At 37.7% G+C, this 18044-nt stretch overlaps 1 protein-coding gene across 6 annotated transcripts in view; it reads left to right on the plus strand.

Moving 5' to 3' along the window:
• The window catches only part of GAPT (GRB2 binding adaptor protein, transmembrane), a 30335-nt gene that overhangs the window by 9580 nt on the left and 2711 nt on the right, over positions 1-18044 (plus strand). For 2 of the 6 annotated variants that reach the window (XM_031445516.2, XM_031445523.2), the window contains exon 1: positions 15846-15935. The gene's annotated coding sequence lies outside the window, so the exon portion shown is untranslated. Of the gene's footprint in view, positions 1-2085; positions 2229-3235; positions 3365-15807; positions 15936-18044 lie in introns of those variants that run through there. The other 4 variants (XM_031445546.2, XM_031445560.2, XM_031445552.2 and 1 more) reach the window with 4 other exon arrangements.

Genomic DNA, 18044 nt, shown 5'->3' on the forward strand with positions numbered 1-18044 from the left:
CAATATTGGAAAATTTGTCCATCAGCCATTTTCCTAATGAATTGATCCCACTTTGATGATTCTTGATAGGACCAGTTATATCATTTTTAGTTGCAGAATGGCAATTTTCTGGTACTGTCCATTCTTTCTACATTTATTCATTGATATTCTATACAAAAATTTTTTTTGCTTGTCACCAGAGGTGCAGGGATGGAGACAGGGGGAATTGGATGAAGGTGTTCAAAAGGTACAAACTTCTAGTGATAAGATAAATAAGTAGGGATGTAATATACAACATGATAACTATAGTTAACCCTGCTGCATGATATACAGGAAAGTTAAGAGAGTAGATCCTAAGAATTCACATCTCAAGGAAATTTTTTTTCTCTTGTATCCATATGAGGTGATGAATATTAATTTAACTTATTGTGGTAATCATTTCACAATATATATAAATCAGAGCATTATGCTGTGCACCTTAAGCAAGCTTGCACTGTGCTGTATGTCAGTTACATTCCAATAAAACTGTAAAAAAAAAAAAAACTTATTAACTGGGGTCATATTGTTATTCTCAACTACAAGAAGAATAAATTAATGCATCCACTCTTACTATCAATTTTCAGAATAAGGATTTGGTGTAATAGTCACCTCCAGTGTGGGCAGGAAAGTTTCTGTTTCTATGTTTACTTTTTTTAAAATATTGTAGTCTTGTGAATTTTTATATGTTTCAAGTGTATTAATCAATTATATTCACTTTCTTTTAATGCTGGCCCATTCAGAAAACAGAGGTAGGAAATAACATTTTAAAATTAGGAGTTTAAATTGGCATTTGTCAATTCAAGTTTGGATTATTTGGACTATCGAGTTTTATTTAATTTTTTTTATTTTATACTCATCTCTTAAAATGAAAATTTTATAGTGACATAACTGTTTATTTGTTTCAGGTGTATAATACACATAAAATGACTTCCAAATAATATCAATGTTACCATTAATAATAAAACCACTGAATTTGAAGCTCTTTTTGACCTTAGAATATAACCTTCCAAAGGTTTTCAGCAAGAATATGATATTCTAGAATGATCTAAAGTAATTCTTTTCACTGTCTGATTATGTTAAGTTTTAATAGATAGTATCTTTCCTTTTAAAATATTTTCAATTTTAGGGCTACTTTTTTTTGAACGTGTAAAACATTTACATGATTCAAAAATCAAAATTACATAAAAGTAAGCTCCAAAAATCCATACTTTCATTTCTGTTCACTTAATACTGTTTATGCCACAGCCCCCATCCCTACCTGGTTGGTATTTTCATTAGAGTCGGGTTTACCTTCCAGAATTTCCTTCTGAAAATATAAGCAGATATGTTTGTCTATCTGTATCTACCTACCTGCTTATCTATCTGTATGCACACATGTTATATTCAAAAGTAAATACTTCTGTCTCTTCCTCTTTCTCACACAGAATGTAACATATGCAGTCATCACTCTGAATCTGCACGAGGTTCATTGAATCACCAGAGGTTGGGCAGACAGAAGAGCCTACTAGAAGATTCTGGTTTTGCCTTTCTTTTTATCTCAGGCTGAAACTAGTTGAAGAAATACCTACACACAAAAAATTTATAGATTTTATTGTCATGCTGACTGTGAAGTGAAAATTTCTAGTTAGATGTGAGATCTTCCTGTTGAGACATCTGCTTGGTGAAAACACTAAAAGAGGTGAACAGGTTTCTGATTCATCCACCTGGATGTGATAATTGGATTTGTGAGGATGTGTCAGTTCTTCAAGAAAAAATATAGAGAAAGTAACCAGTAACTTATTTTGTAGACTACTCAATTCAAACGAGTTTATGCACATACTGGAATGTTTCAAAGGGTACTGAGGAGACATTGATAGTTTCAAGGAAATCAGTTTATAAGTTCCCAGCTGCTACGTGGACTCTTCCCTAGAACATCTGTCTGCGAATACCCACCCCGTTGCTTCTCCTCTCCCAGCTTCTCTTTCAGAACTGCCCTTCTCCTGTTCACAGTAGGAGGCATGCCTCTCATCTGTGCATCTGGACTTCTATCCATCTAGCCAGAATTTTACTCTTGGGCATTTCTTCCAGATGTAAATGTTACTGAACCACATTCGTTTGCCTGACGTGCAGTGAGCCAAGTGCGGAGACACCAAGATTTGAAGCCGGAAAGTATTCATGAGGCTGCCAAGTGAGAAGACAGGAGAACGAGTCTGAGGTCCTCCTCCCCAAAGGTGAGAGGCTTGGGATAATTATAGGATAGAGAAGCAGAGTGGTCTTGGGCATGGAGAAATGTGATTGGAGGTAGGGAAAAGGTGAGGTAATGAGTGTTCTGTGCCAGCGTATCTGAGTTACGTGCTGCTTCTTGGAACTCATGATCAGAAAATGGTGGTGTTAGCATGATCTGAGGGTGGAGTTTTTGGCCCTCTAACAGCAAAAGATTATTTATGGGACACTCGTGCAGGTCCAGTTGGAGGGTTGGTGGGCCCAACCAGCCTTAACCCGTTAGATCTCGAACTGGACCAGAGCTGACTCCAAGTTCCTGAAAAACATTTTAAGCAATCATTACCACAGTGATCCATGCATCAGAGGTGTTATCCATGAAGAGCTGTTAAAGGAGTCTTGTGATATATTGTCTGTATTGTCTACGTGAAGCTCGGAGGATATGCGATTTGCAGGAACGATTAAAGTGAGCTTCATCAGTGAAAGCAGGTTTATTAAGCAAGTTATAGTCTAACGGATGTAATTGATGACTGCCCTCAGTTTCATTAAACACCTCTGGAACCCCTGAAACAAAGGGGAAATCTGAGGCTGCAGAGCTTCTGCAGGAAGCTTCCTCCCAGAGGCAAAGCTGCAGCAAGGCTTCATTCTTCATCATTTCTCTTTTGTTCTTTCCCTTTTTTCTTTGTTTCTTTTTTCTCTCCCAAGACTTAGAATTTACAAACGAGATGATTGTCACAGAACAGTTATTAACACACTTATTTGAGTTTGAACGCAAAGTCAGTTTTCTGATTGACTGGTTTGGCAGTGAAGACTGTTTGGCAATTAAATTACATAGTGAAGTTTTCCACAAACTGAAGGTGTAGCTCCATAGTTTTGGCAAAAATGTATTTAAGCTGCACATATAATATTCACTGTTGTAGATATTTTATTCCTTGTGACCCTTAATCTTATGAAAAATTTACATATCAACTTAAAAATGTGTGAGGTGGTACATAATTTTCAGAATTCTTTTATTAAGGACTACATGGATCAAAACATCTGAAGTGCTGGGAGTTAGAGGACCTGAAGAGACAGAAAAAGACCACAGAAAATCAGGAGCTAAGGAGGAGAACCAAAAGAGAAGATTGAGGAGACTCCAATCCAGGAGGTAAGTATGATGGCAAAAAAAGAGGGGTAATGAGAAGTGCCAGACGTCGCAGAAAAATCAAGGAGGATAATAATGAGAGATGAGTCTTTGTGAGGGCAGTTTCTACAGATGGGCAGAGTTAACAGTCTGTTTAGATCATTCAAAAAGTTGGGCAGTGATGATGAGGAAAATGGGATATTATTTATAATACTATTTGCCAGATCATTTGGGTTAATACAGCTTTTGTAACTGAAAGAGCAATTTAGGATGTTGGATGGTGAAGCCTGTTTGAAGGAATATAACGCAGGGCGCAGGGGGCACAGGGGAAGGAACTTGGTTTCAGGACAAAGAAGACAGCTCTTCCTCTGAAACTGGCAGGAACGAGTGGAGAGCTCTGGAGACAGCTAGGGAGGAGGTCAGAGCCTCCACCTCCAGGCAATGGTCTCAGTAAAGTAGGAAGTGAAGACCTGTGCTGAAAGTAGCTGTCTGGGTGGAGAGCAGAGGAGTCAAAAGATTGCTTGCAAGATATGCCAAGAAATCCGTGATAGAGGAGGAGGAGAGAGGTCCATTTTAGGGTTGTTGCCCATTATATTTTTCTTACGAGTTTTTAACATGTAATTTTATCAATACTGCCCCCTTTAAAGTTTCTTTATTTTTCAAATTTCCTACAATGAACAAACAGTAAATATTTGTTTTTCAAAATAAAGTATTAAAAATTAAAGATCAAGGAAGGTGCAGATAAACAGTGTCATCTTATATCAAACTAGAAAGCTTCTCTGCACAGCAAAGGAAATCATAAACAAAATAAGGGAACATATGGAAACGAAGATAATATTTGCCCACCATTTGTCTAATAAGGCATTGATATCCAAAATATACAAGGAACTCCTATAACTCAATAGCAAATAATAATAACCCAATTAAAAATGGCAAAGTGCTTGAACAGATGTTTTTTCCAGAGACAACATACAGATGGCCAACGGGTACATGAAAAGGTGCTAAACATCACTGATCATCAGGGAAATCCAAATCACAACCACAGTGAGATATCACCTCACACCTATTAGGATGTCTGTTGTAAGAAAGACAAGAGATACCAAATGCTGGGAAAGATGTGGAGAAAAAGGAATCCTTGTATACTCTTGGTGGGAATGTCTGGTACAGTCACTATGGAAAACAGTATAGAGGTTCCTCAAGAAATTAAAAATAGAACTTTTTTTTTTTAACCTTACAATCCAGCAATCCCACTTCAGGGCGTATATCCAAAGGAAACACAATCAGAATCTCAAAGTGATATGTGTATTCCTACGTTCATTGCAACATTATTCATAACAGGCAAGATATGGAAACCACCTGTGTCCATCAATGATAAGTGAAGGAAATGTGATACATGTAGGCAATGGAATATTATTCAAATGTCTTAAAATAAGAAGGAAATCCTGTTATTTTCGACAACATGGATGAAACTGAAGGGCATTATGCTAATTTAAATGTCAGACAAAGACAAATACTGCTTGGTATCACTTATATGTGAAATCTAACAAGAACGACAAACTCATGGAATAAAATGTTGGTTACCAGGGGATAGGGGGTGGTGGAGGAAATGCAGACAGGTTGGTAGAAGGGTACAAACTTTAGGATATGTGATGAATAAGGTCTGAGGGTCTAGTGTATAGTATGGTGACTATAGTTGACAGTACTGTATTATATACTTGAAATTTTCTAAGAGAGTAGATCTTGTGTTCTCACCAATAGAAAAAGTAAATATGTGAGCAGATGAGTATGTTAACTCAATTGGAGAATCCTTTCACAATGTATCCATACATCAAATCTTTACATTGTATACTTTAAATATATTACAAGTTGTCAGTTACACCTTAATAAAGCTAAAAAATTTTTTAAACAATGTCGTCAGCAAATTCTCTTGGTACTATAATGAAAAGGATGAGTTATTGAATTTATGTGAAGTAGCTCAGTGTTTCTGAGTTTGTCAAGCTGAAGTCGGCTTATAAAGATGCCTTCTGAAATTGTCAGTGAGCACTTTCAAGCTGTCTCCCCACAGCTGGGCCGACTGGCTGAAATAGTCACACATACTACCTGCTCCAGTTTTGCTAGCCCTGAGTATGGTGGTCTCTAATGATCAGTTGCAAAGAAGTCATATTTATAACAAAGATGATGATGATAACTTGGCATACATAAAAGAATTGGGGGTGGTTAAGTGGAAAAAAATGTGCATTGCCAAATCCAGATTTTCAGCCAGTAGAGGGCAGTGTTTTTTTGGTTTTTGATTCTACAGCTTTTGCTCCGGGAGCATACTGGCTCTTAACCTCTGGTACTTTTTCACTAGGGGTGATACAGGGACCAAGGATAGATAAAGCCAGACACCCGGTAAAGTGATAGGACTGATTATAATCAGTAATCTACTGCAGTAGGGAAAGGAGTTCAGCATGAACTGAACTCAACTTCAGTTTATACAGAGGTGACTGGGTGTTTTAGAGGGAGAGTGAGAACAGGAGTGTTGGTGAGGGAGGCTCAGCAGAGTCAGTAAGGCAAAAGCTTACAAAAAGCAAGAAGAGGTAGGGAGCTGATCCTTGTGACATCCATCTGGGCTTGCTGACTGGCCCTTATCAAAGTTGGGTACCTATCCTCCCACAGAGACTGGGAGATGGGCTCTATCTCCAAGCATTGGCTGAAACAAACAGTAAATTCTTTTGGCAGGAAGGAGTTTTCTCAGACAGGTACTTTCAGGGGGTGTGAGAGTCATCCTAGGGGTGCAGTCTTGAGCTGCTAGAAACTATGTTGGTGTCTGTTCGTGTCTTTATAGGCCAAGGTTGAGGCCTACAGGAGAAAGGGCTTGAGAGGAGCCTAGCTAGAGTTCAGTCAAGGAGAGAACCTTTGCCATAGATACTCTGACAAAATACTAGTTTTATTGACAAAAATATAATTCTATTACCTCCTTCTGCCAATGGGACAATGTTGGTTCTTCTTGACTTATTGGCAATAATTCTGCTTTGGAACTGCCTTAGGAGCTCAAAGGAATTTGGGAGACAACTCGAGAAATAACTGTCTCTGTCCTGAGAGAACTGTTGTCTTGTCCCTGTCCTTTTTCATTTAAAGAATCTTTAAGAAAAGAAACACTCACTTGTGTTTCTCCTGCCCCTCATCCATCCCCCTTCTTCTAGTCAAAACTCCGCAATATCGTTTTGTAAACTGCATCAGCAAAGGAAGAGAAGTGGTTAGCCTCCTCCATCAGCTCAAGGAGGACACACGAGCCTGGCTTCACATCAGAGCCCATCAGAGCATCATACACCCTAAGCCAAGCAGTTTGTCCAAGAATTGGCTTGAAATCTGACTCAGGCCAGTGGTCAGTTCTGGGACCTCTGGAATTGTTGAGAAGTCAAGCACCCTTGCCACTATACTGCCCACTGTAAATATAGCAAGCCTGGAGCTGCAGGGAATTCCAGCTTTAGAGGGCCTGCAGAGGAAAGGGAGCCAGCCCAGAGAAGGAGGGTCCAGGGCTGATGACATTTCTTGAGCTACTGGATCCAACTACTTCTTGTTTGTTTATTTCATTTTGTTGTAATTTATTTTGAGGTATTTCAGATATTCAGGAGGGTATAAAATTATTATAATAGGCATCCATGTACCCATTAGGCAGTTTGAGAAATAAAAGATTACCAGTGAAATTGAACTCATAGACTTTCCTGTTATATAGCTCCGTAAATCTGCTTTGTGTAAGCATTTGAGTTGTGATTGTGTCCCTTACAACAGAATAGTTCCAACATGTATCCAATAAAACATGTCGTAAGATCATCTAAAAACATAAGGCAAAAACAAATATAAAAAATATAAATTTACAGTGCATCAGTCACAGTTTTAGTTGAAAGTAATAGATCCTATTGAAGCTGATTTTTTACCTTTTTAAAAAGTTAAGGTTCTTTATTTTTTAGAACAGTTTAAGGTTCATAGCAAAATTGAGGAGAAGATACAGAGATTTCCAGTATACTCCCTACCCCAATACATGCAGGGCCTCCTCAATTACCAACATCCCCCACCAGACTGGTACATTTGTTACAGCTGACCTACATATAGACATCATAATCACCCAAAGTGCATGGTTTTCATTACAGTTCAGTCTTGGTGTTGTACCATTTATGAGTTGGACAAATGTATAATGTCATCATTAGGGTATCATGCAGAGTATTTTCACTGCCCTAAAAATCCTTTGTGCTCTGCCTATTTGTATCTTCCCCCTTTCCCAACCACAAACAACAACTGATCTTTCTACTGCCTCCATAATTTTGCTTCTCCAGAATGTCGTATAGTTGGAATCATACAGTATGTAGTCTTACCAGATTGGCTTCTTTCACTAAGTTATATGCATGAAAGTTTCCTTCATGTCTTTCCATGGCTTGATAGCTCATTTCTTTTTCACCCTGGATAATATTCCATTGTCTAGATATTTATTTATCTCTTCAGCTAGTAAAAGACATCTTGGTTGCATCTAAGTTTTGGCAATTAAGAATAAAGCTGCTGTAAACATCCCTGTGCAGGTTTTTGTGTAAACATAAGTTTTTAACTCCTTTGGGTAAATACTAAGGAATGTGATTGTGTGGTAATCATATGTTGAAGGTATGTTTAGTTTTATAAGAAACTACAAGATTTTGCACCCTTTTAAGCCGAAGGACAGAAGGTCCCAGTGGGCCTGGCGCTGAGACTTTCCTGCACTTGGCTTGCCTTGACGGTATGCTGCCAGGGTACTTGAAGCCCCTTTTGACTCACAGAAATGCTCTTCTCTGACCTACCCCTAAAAGCCATACTCAGAAGCAGAAAATACAAAGCACCCTCTCTCTCTGACCTTGCCTCCACTGGACATCCATGTCTGGTCCATGCTAGAGCCCTACCAGCTGCCTGGCAACAAGCTGTATGTTCACATGTCACTTTCTGGGCCTGTCCCACTGACACCCCAGCCCACCAGAAGGGGCTTTATAGGCACTTAGGGAGGCTGCCACAGCCGGTGGTCTTGTGGCTCAGCGTGGCTTCTCTCCCCCTGGAGCCTATCTGTAGTGGAGGTCTTGCCGTGCCTACATTAGCTGAGTCTGTGCTTGCTCTCTAGTTTTCCAGACTATTTAGAGATATATACAGAGGTTGTAAAACTATAAAGAAAAGCAAGGAATGATTAACAGAAAAACCTGGATGGTTGTTACTTTGGAGATGAGGGAAGATAATGTCATGGTGTGGGGTAAATTGGGGGTCCCAAAGCAGTGGTGATTTTCAGTTTCTTTACCTGAGTATTGATGCACAGGTGTAACATCATGCTGAAGGGAACAGCTAACACAGGGCCTAAAGGCAGGAACGAACTGCGTGCATTGGAGAATTAGAGATGGCAGAAGTGCCTGGATCTAATGAGAGAGGGAGGAGGCAGGGGCCAGATCATGAAAATCCTTGTCAGTAAGGGTTGGGGTTTAATTCCAAGACTCTAGGAAGCCACTCAGGGGTCTTAAGTATGAGGCAGACGTGGACTAATTGATGTTTGAGAGATATCACTCTTGTCAGCTTAAAGGACACAGTATGGTAGGATGCCCAGGGCAGGATAAAGAAGACCAGTAAGAGGCTATTGCATTTGTTCAGGCAAGAGATGATGTGGACTGGAGTAAGGGCACGTCCCTGTACATGCAGAGAAGTGGGAAGACTCTTATTTGGAGCAGCTCACTGACCCCAGTGGGAGCTGAGCCTGCAGTCATCCCCATCATCCTCCATGGTAGTAACAAGGGCCACCAGACTCAGGCCCCATTTTGAACATGTCACTCTTCTGTGAATTGTATAGAAGAAAGATTCTTAATCATGTGCTTCATCTTACACCTCAGTCTCTTATTTTTATACCTCCTTTATCACTTACTTACTGAAACCCCTCAGACTTCATCAAAACCCAGGCAACAGCTTTGCTTCAGCCAGTCAAACCCACCAAACCTCCTACAGTCAGGGTCACCATCTCTGGCTCAGGTCAGGTGTTCTGAAACAAATAGAGGTTCAACTCTACACCATTTGGGATAAAGCAGATTTTAATCTGGGACATCATAAGCATTTGGTCGCACCAAAAGTAAGAGGACAGTCTGTAAATACTGTATAGGTTAAAAGCATTTGCTCTAGACTCAAGTCGCATGGTGTGAGTGTGAGTTCAAGGTCCGGAAAGAGCTATCTGACCTTCAGAGGGTAATTCAGTCTCTCCATATCTCAGTTTTTTCATGTTCAAACTAGTAAATAATACCCATCCCTATCCTTACAGTAATAAAAGGGAAAATCCATGTAAAGGAATCAGAGAATGGTCTGACACATGATCAAGTATGCAGTCAATGTGAACTGTTAGTGTCATTTTAGCGAGCATGTACATTCCTGAGAATTTTTAATAACGTATTTCTGGGATGAACTTTGAGCACTTTGCAGATTTTTTTTACAACACTGTATTTCAAGTTCTCTTTTCGTAGTGAAGAAAACTGAAGTGAGGAGTTAAGTGGTTCTCAAGATCAGACAGCACAGAGTCATGGAATATTAGTTCAAAAGAGGCCTGACTGTTCAATACTGGCTCGCTGAGGACTTCATAAACACCTGAGGAGCTTTTAGAAACTAGTAATTCTTGAATTTCACCCTCGGGGATTTTGCTTTAATTTTTGTGGACTGGAACCCAAGCATCAGTATTTTTAAATGTTCCTTAAGGAGAGTCCAGTGAACAGCTAGGGTTAAGAACCATTAACCCACTAAAATTCATTGTAGATAAGAAATTGAGGTTCTCTGTGACTGCGTGTCTGGCTCCAGCTAGTTAATGTTAAAGATAGGATAGATTCTGAAAAGGGAGGTGGTCTGAAAATTCTGATAAGTTAACTAATAAAAGGAACATTTCATGGTGAGATATGTCTCTTAAGAAAGAACATGACTTAGCCTGGTCTTCAAAAGAGAAGCCAGTGGTCTACAAGGAAGCCTGAATGTGGGATTCAGAGAAGCTGGCTTAGCCAGGGCATAACACTGCCCTATCTGAGACCTTTAACAATGTATGCCTCACGCACTAAATGCCCTCCTGTTCTGGGTAAATATCCACCAATGTTTACCTGATGATGATTCCCACATGAGAGAAAGAGGGCCTCATTATCAGGACCCTTTTAGACAGGTCCCCTGCCTCACCCACTCTGTTAGTGTTTGTTGTTTTCTTCACCCTCTACTCCTCCTGCACCACCTCAGTTTGGGAAAAAAAGTGACTCTAAAATAGATACTGGTCTCTACCCCTCCCTAATTTCCTGCTCAGAATCAGTGTACAAATAAGATCATTCAAGGTCTTCAAACAGAGTGCTCTGAAGACTCATTCCTCTGACAAGTGATCACCCCTGAGGACCCCCTCCCTGCCAGGTGTGAAATGGTGATAGTAATCAACACTGTCTGTGGGAGAAAGGTGTCTACTACCCAATAGTTCTCACATCCAGCCTCACTACAGTGTAAAGTTTCAAAATACGTCCAGTTATTTTAAAAGAATGCTATGCAATGCCTTGCAACGTTTGCTGAAGAAGTTGGCAGAATCAAACAGTGACGGACATGGTGTCTATTATTAATCCTAGTTTACAGGACTCTCCTTCTCAAATGAACAAAAGAAAAATCTGTTGGACTTGTTTACTAATTATCTGACTTGTACAGTAATATACACAGTCTAAGATGAATGGTGTTTCTGATATAGGACTGCTAAATTATGCAGCTTTCAGTTTTTTCATGACAAAGTAAAATATTTTCAATTTTTTCATATTGAATGATTATTCAGCTTTCTAATGTCCATGTATTTTAATCTGAAGCAATAATAGGGGAAAGGATGGGGGAAGGAGAAAGAAGTGTTGTTCAACTGAAGTTGAAGCAAGTTTCAAGACATGTTATCTGATCTGTGTTAACAATTAGGAAAGACTTATGATGAAAAAGGGGAGTTGGAGTAAAAGGAAGTGTATACCAAGCATGAAAACGACTTTTAAACATCCTGTTCTGAATGTCATGACCATTTTTATGATGTTCATTTCTACCTAGTAGAATTTTAAGGAACCTTGGGGATTATTGAATCCATTGTTGTTTTATGGATGAAGAAAGCAAGATGGGGAAGTTGTGTTTCTTGCCCAAGATCCCAGAATTATTCTTTTTTAGGTAAAATTGCTTTCAACCTGTGTTTTTAGATTGGATATAATTTTTCAGCAACACATCCCTCGAGTAAGTCAAGGTGTGCCAATGAAAGACCATATTCATAATCTCAGAAAGTAGAAATTTCCTGCTTTGACTTGGTGGAAGTTCAAGATTCATTAATAACTCCCATCAACCTTTGCCAACTTCCAGACTCAGGAAGCTTCAGATAAAGTTATAATTCATCCAGCTCAAAGTGTACCTGCAATTTAACAAAATTTTCCCCTACTCATATTAGTAGACCAGCTTACCAAAAAAGACAGTAATCTGAATGAATAGAAAACATATATCTAGTTATCTCAATTTTTCATGACATTTGAAAGAGCTGTCTTACTATTTATTACCAATTTCTTTTTTTAAATTACTATACAATTTACATAATATGGTGCACAAATATTAAGTGGACAGCTTGATGAATAGTTATATGTATATACATCTTTTAGCCACCACAAAGATCAAGATATAGAACTTTTCTAGCATCTGAGAAGGCTAACTTATGTACCTCCCAGTCTATAGTAATTACCACTCTTCTGACCTCTGTCATTATATGTTCATAGGTAAGCTGTACATGATTTCAGGAATGGAATCATACATATGTCTTCTTTTGTGTATAGCTTCTTTAATTCTATATTAAGTTTGAGATTGATCCATGTTGTTGTGCATATCAGTACCTTGGTTTTTTCATTGTTGTGCTGTACTCCATTGTGTGGATTTACCATGATCCATTACCCATTGTATTGTTGATGGACATCTGAAATGTTTCTAGAGCTTTGGGATATCATGAAGGAAGTGGTCATAAACACAGATGGCTTTCATTTCTATTGAGTATATACCTAGGAGTGGAATTCTTGGGTCTTTTTACTTTGTTTTTCTTTGTGTCTTCTTTTTTAGCCCTTGACCATAACCTCACCTTTCTTAGTTGTCACATGAGTCATAACCATGTACCTCTCTTTAGTCATGACAGGTATTTCAGGTGGCAGATTTCACAACTTAAAGTGGCTCACCAGCAGAGTAACATCTTTCATGGTTCACTACCTGTGGCATCCCTGACGGGTCTTTCTCGTTTTCTTGTCTCTAACTTCCTGTCATATATATTCTGACAGACATCTAGGAACTGACTTTGTATCTACTCCTCATGGAGATAGTGTGGTATATTAGAAAAGTACTGGGTCAGAGTCAGGAGACTGTTTTGATATCTGGGCTAGATTTCTGCTTTCTAGGCTGGAGGCTATGGAGTAAATCACATCACTTCTCTCACCCTCACAGGGTTCATTTGTATCAATAGTTTCCAACCCTGGCCATAAGTCAAAACCATCTGGGTGATTTCAGTGTTCATTTTTGTTATAAAAGTGATACATGTTAATGAAAAAAGATAAAATAATGTTAAAGAGTGTAAAATCAAAAGTAAAATTCCTCCCCCCACAGTTTGTACAATCACTTATTCCTCTAACTTAGAAATTCCTTGGAATTGTTCTTAACTTTCAAAATAAAGATCCCTGAGCCCTAGACATAATGAAGCAGAATCCCCAGAGTCCTAGGAATTTGCATTTTTTAAAAAGCTTCATAATTGATCTAGATAGAATTTCAGGTTTGGGAATGAATTCCTTGTCTAAATAATGCCTCAGATCTCTTCCAGTAAAATCCATTCCCACCTCCTCAGAATTGTATGATTTAAGTTTGCCAGCTGCTGACTGGATTGGCCCAAAGCATAACTGCAGTGGTTTCATTTTGACCCCTTCTTATTCATGCCTTCTCTCCTCACTTTCAACTGCTCAACGTCCTCACTTTAAAATTTTCTTAACTCTTTGGCCCTCACAGTGAAACTTTAGTAGTTGGAAGGCAGTGACTTATTCCATTAAAGCTCTAGTTGATTTTTGGTTAATCTCATAAGCCAATCAGTATTAATGAATTTGCTAGCTAGTAAGTGTATTACCTTTCCCAGGCGACATAATGCCTTATGCTAAAATGTACATTTCCGTAAAGTCTTTCACCAGTAGCATGGAGTTTGGGGGCTCCTTACAGAATATCCAGGGAGTTGTTTTTAATCAGGCAAGCTTTCAAATAAAATCCATATACATAAACGTTTGTCCATGTCTATCATCACTAATATTACTCTGCTCAAGTATCTGAAAAAGCACATGGTTAAAATCTATAGATATTAACTGACACAAAAGAAATTGCTAGGAATTTAAATCACAGTTAAGTAAAGTGGTTGCTAGCCATTAGTTAGTAGGAGAAAAAGGTCTATTTGGATAAACTGTCCAGTCCAAATTACACTATAGAAAAACTGACCTCCCAGGCCTTCTGCTACCCAAACCACATGATGGAAGGAACAGCAGGAGAAGAAACCCTAGATATAAGCACTGTGATTAAAAAGGAAACTGTGAGAAGTCAATAAAAATGTGTCTTGCTAGTCCAAAGACAGAGAAGTAGGAAAACATAGAACTCAAGTCATAGTACCTGATCCATCAAATAATGAGTACACAATAATTCTATTTTGAGTGTATATATAGAGCATTTCTTCTGTAAAGTCAAAGAATGGTTATATCTTATATCTGTTACTCAAAAATAAATCCTATCTAGAGAAAAGGGCCATATCCCTTCATTTTATTTGTCTTTGAAAAACTAAAATGATAAAGGGTTAAATACTTTTTCTAAGTTTAAACGGCAAAATCTGGATGAATATCCAACTGTCCTGAGTTCTAAAGTAGACCGTGTGATTTACATAAATATTGTATTTATTACATTATTTGTGGATTGTGTGCCCATGTGAGTGTGTATTACTTGGAGGGGTGGCTAGTATTGCAGTGAAATATACTGGTGGGCCTGGAGAGCACGTACACATTCGTAGGTTCACAACTTCATAATCTCCTTCACTTGGGGATCCTTGCCTTGAACACTCCTGTTCTGCCTTGATTATCTCCATCTTATTCTGTGAGGCTTTGCTCAGGTCTTCCTTTTCCTGACAACTCTGAGCTGGATATCTCTTTTCCTTTCTCCCACGGTTCCCTGTGCATAATGGGCTCCTTTCTGGGCTCCTACCACCTTGATCTGAAATGATCTGTGGTTACAGCAGCCTCTTGACTAGGCTTTAGGTGGTGCAGGGAGTTTGTTCACTGTTGCACCCCTGTTGCGTAGCACAATGCCTGGCACAGTGGGGACGTCCAGTCAGTACTGACAGTACTGTTCTTTGAATGTCCCATTGGTATCCCAGTAACTAAATCTTCATTTAAACCACCCATATACAAAGTTCATGCTCTGTGGTTGAAAAAGTTCCAGTACAACTTAAGTTAGCAAAATTTCCATTACTTTATCATCTCATCTAATTCAGCATTTCCCATTTTGGCATTCCACGGAGTTGTTTTCTGAGAGATGCTATTAAGTAAGAGTTCTGTGTTGGAAACGTGTCTTTCAGCCTAGAGAGACAGCTAGGTTAGTGGCAGTAGCACACAGGTGCCAGAGGCCAGCTGCCAGCCCCACGGGGGGTGATTATCTCACCACTCTGTTTTCATCCCCTCTTCCTCCGTTAGAGAGGATGCATAGAGTCCTCTCTCATCAGGTTGCTGTCGGGATTTACTTAGTAGTAAGTACACAAAGGGTTTAGAATACATAGGAAGTGCTCAGAAAATGGGGGCTACTATTATTAAATGAAGTTACATAATTTTTCTTTCTTTTTTTTTTTTTTTTTTGTTTGCTTTAGGACAGCTCATGGCCTTTAATATGATAAATGTCATTAATATGCTTACCTGAATCTCCAGATAAGCAATATTTCCCTAATTTATTTGAAAGACCTACTAGAAAATCCCAGAAGTAATTCACCTTGGAATATACTTTAGGAAATTCCTATTTTATCAATTTAAATTCATAATAACACCTTCTGAACCAAAATTGGGATACAGGTTTGACAAGTGTAAGATGTAGCCTGGGGCATTGGGACATAGTATTTGGAACAAGGACTGTTCTAGCAGACAAGCAGACAAGTAAATAAGACCTATGTATTACTGCATTTAAAAGTATTTCTTTTTAAAAACTTTGAAGTGCAAATTAAATGACTTTTATTGATTCTAAAGTGAGGACTGCAAATATTGTTCAAATAAAAAACCAACCAGGCTTCATGCATCACTTTTGAATATAGTTGGAGAATATTACTGGATTATGACAAAGGGCTGGACTTCCTTATTCAAAAACTCATACAATTTATCTTACTTGTGAGGCATCTGATAAGAACTTCCTCTAGAGCCAGGAAACTTTTCAAGTATGAAATATTTGAAAGGTGGGGTTAAAGAAGGAAGTAACTGACTTACACAAAAAAGAGGAACGGGTTCTAAGCCAGAGCGAGTTTAAAACATAACCAAAAGAGCAAAACGGTGCTTGGCATTCAAATCTCAAGGTGAGTAAGAACCTGATTTAAGCTGTTTGGGTAATAAAAACTGTATTTTAAAAAAAACCTAGCTCATTTTAAATAATTAATGACTTTATTTTATCAAACAGTGTAGAAAAATTGCCATAGGTGGCCATTGGGTGAAAAACAATTTACAAACTGAGAGTGACATTCCTGTTTCTTTACCAGTATGTAGGCTCACAAGTATAAGATTATGCTTCATTGTTGCCTTGTTTTCCAAACAGAAGGGCAGTATCTGATTTGAAAATTTCAGAAGTTTGTCAACAATTTGTGATTTTAAGACAAATGAATAATTGTCAGATAACCTGTTGGAATTATTTTCCAAAACAAAAGCAAATAGTCTTCTTTCAAATTGGGCAAAGTGAAACTTGTAAGTTATATTTGTCGGACTCTTGTTTAACATATGTCTTCATTCTAGTAGGTCTTTGCTTATTTCTCGCAGGTTTTTTCCTAATAAGTTATTCTGAAGAAAGGGAAAGGATGCATTTATTTTCCTGTATAACGTCTCCTTGTCTTTATCTCAGTGAACACTTTTTTTTGACAATTTTAATATTGAGAATGTACTAGAATGTCTACTCTACATAGAACAACACTGATTATAAAAATTAATCCTCCTCTTAGAAAACCAGAGAACAATTTATTACCTTATCCTTAGGAGATTATAGTTAGCTTTCCCCACTTCTGTTGTAGTCCCAGCACCTTTTAAAAAGCTGATTAGTTTTGATCAATATTTGAATTTAGTTCATATATGTTGGCAAATATTTGCTTAACTGAGTAATCATTTATATTGTAAAATATCTTACATATGGTCAGTTCTCATCTGTTACAAAAAGGAATTGGGGTCCTCATGGTTAAAGTCACTTGCCAAACCTTTGCCCTTGAACACAAGCAGTGTCTGGCCTTAGAGAAGGAGGGAACCTACAGACCTTCCAAAGAGGTTAAAAGATGTCACGATCTGGGATGTCTGTCCTATAGTTTCATCAAATACATTTTACAAGTTAATTACATGTCATATTTCATTTGTATTTCCTTTGAAATGCCAAGTTGAAAAGTTGTACAGTGATGTATTCCAACCTTGAACAAATTCAGAAAAGTTCACTGTTGTACATGAATATTCACTGGGAGTAAGGCACAATTTCCTGTATTCTCTTTTTTCCTATTATCATTACGGTTGTTATCTTAATGCAGGTTGCTCTATTCATTAACAAATATTTAATAAATTAGCTATTCTGTGTCTAGTACTGCTGCTAGTAATATAGATAAATAAGATGTGCTTCCCAGCCCTCAAGAACCTCAGAGCTAATCAAGCTATAAAAATTTAGTGATGGATGTGCTTGATAAACATTTATAAAAACTTAGGTAAGAATAATATTGGGGGGAAAGTTTTATTTGAGTCCAGAATTAATCACTTCTTAGTTGTTAAAGAAGTTATTTAACTTTTTTAATCCTCTCTTCTCATACATAAAATAGGTTTAACAGTAGTATGTATTTCACATGACAGCTGTGCATGGTAGGGTTAAATGAGATAATGCATGTGTAAGTGTTTAGAAGATGACCCCAAATACCTAAATATTATTGATGTTGACATTCAATAGATGATGCTAATCACCCCATATGCACTATTAACAATAGTGGATGACTATAGTTAACAATACTTATTGTATACTAAAAGTTGCTAAGAGCATAGATCATAAAAGTTCTCATCACAAGAAAAAAATTATAACTGTGAGTAATGGATGTTAATTAAATTTAGTGTGATAATCAATTCACAATATATACATATATCAAATCATCATGTTTTATACCTTAAACAGATACAATGTTTTATGTCAATTATATCAATAAAACTGGAAGTGGACATTGAGATTTGCAGATACTACTACTATATATAAAATAAATAAACAACAAGTTTATACTGGACAGCACAGGGAACTATATTCAATATCATGTAGTAACATATAATGAAAAGGAATATGAAAATAAAAATATGTATGTATATGTATGACTGAAACTTTGTGCTGTACACCAGAAATTGACACAACACTGTAAACTGACTATACTTCAATAAAAAAAGAAAAATAAATTAAAAAAATAGAA

The sequence above is a fragment of the Camelus dromedarius genome, chromosome 3 (assembly GCF_036321535.1).
Source record: "Camelus dromedarius isolate mCamDro1 chromosome 3, mCamDro1.pat, whole genome shotgun sequence".
Taxonomy (NCBI): domain Eukaryota; kingdom Metazoa; phylum Chordata; class Mammalia; order Artiodactyla; family Camelidae; genus Camelus; species Camelus dromedarius.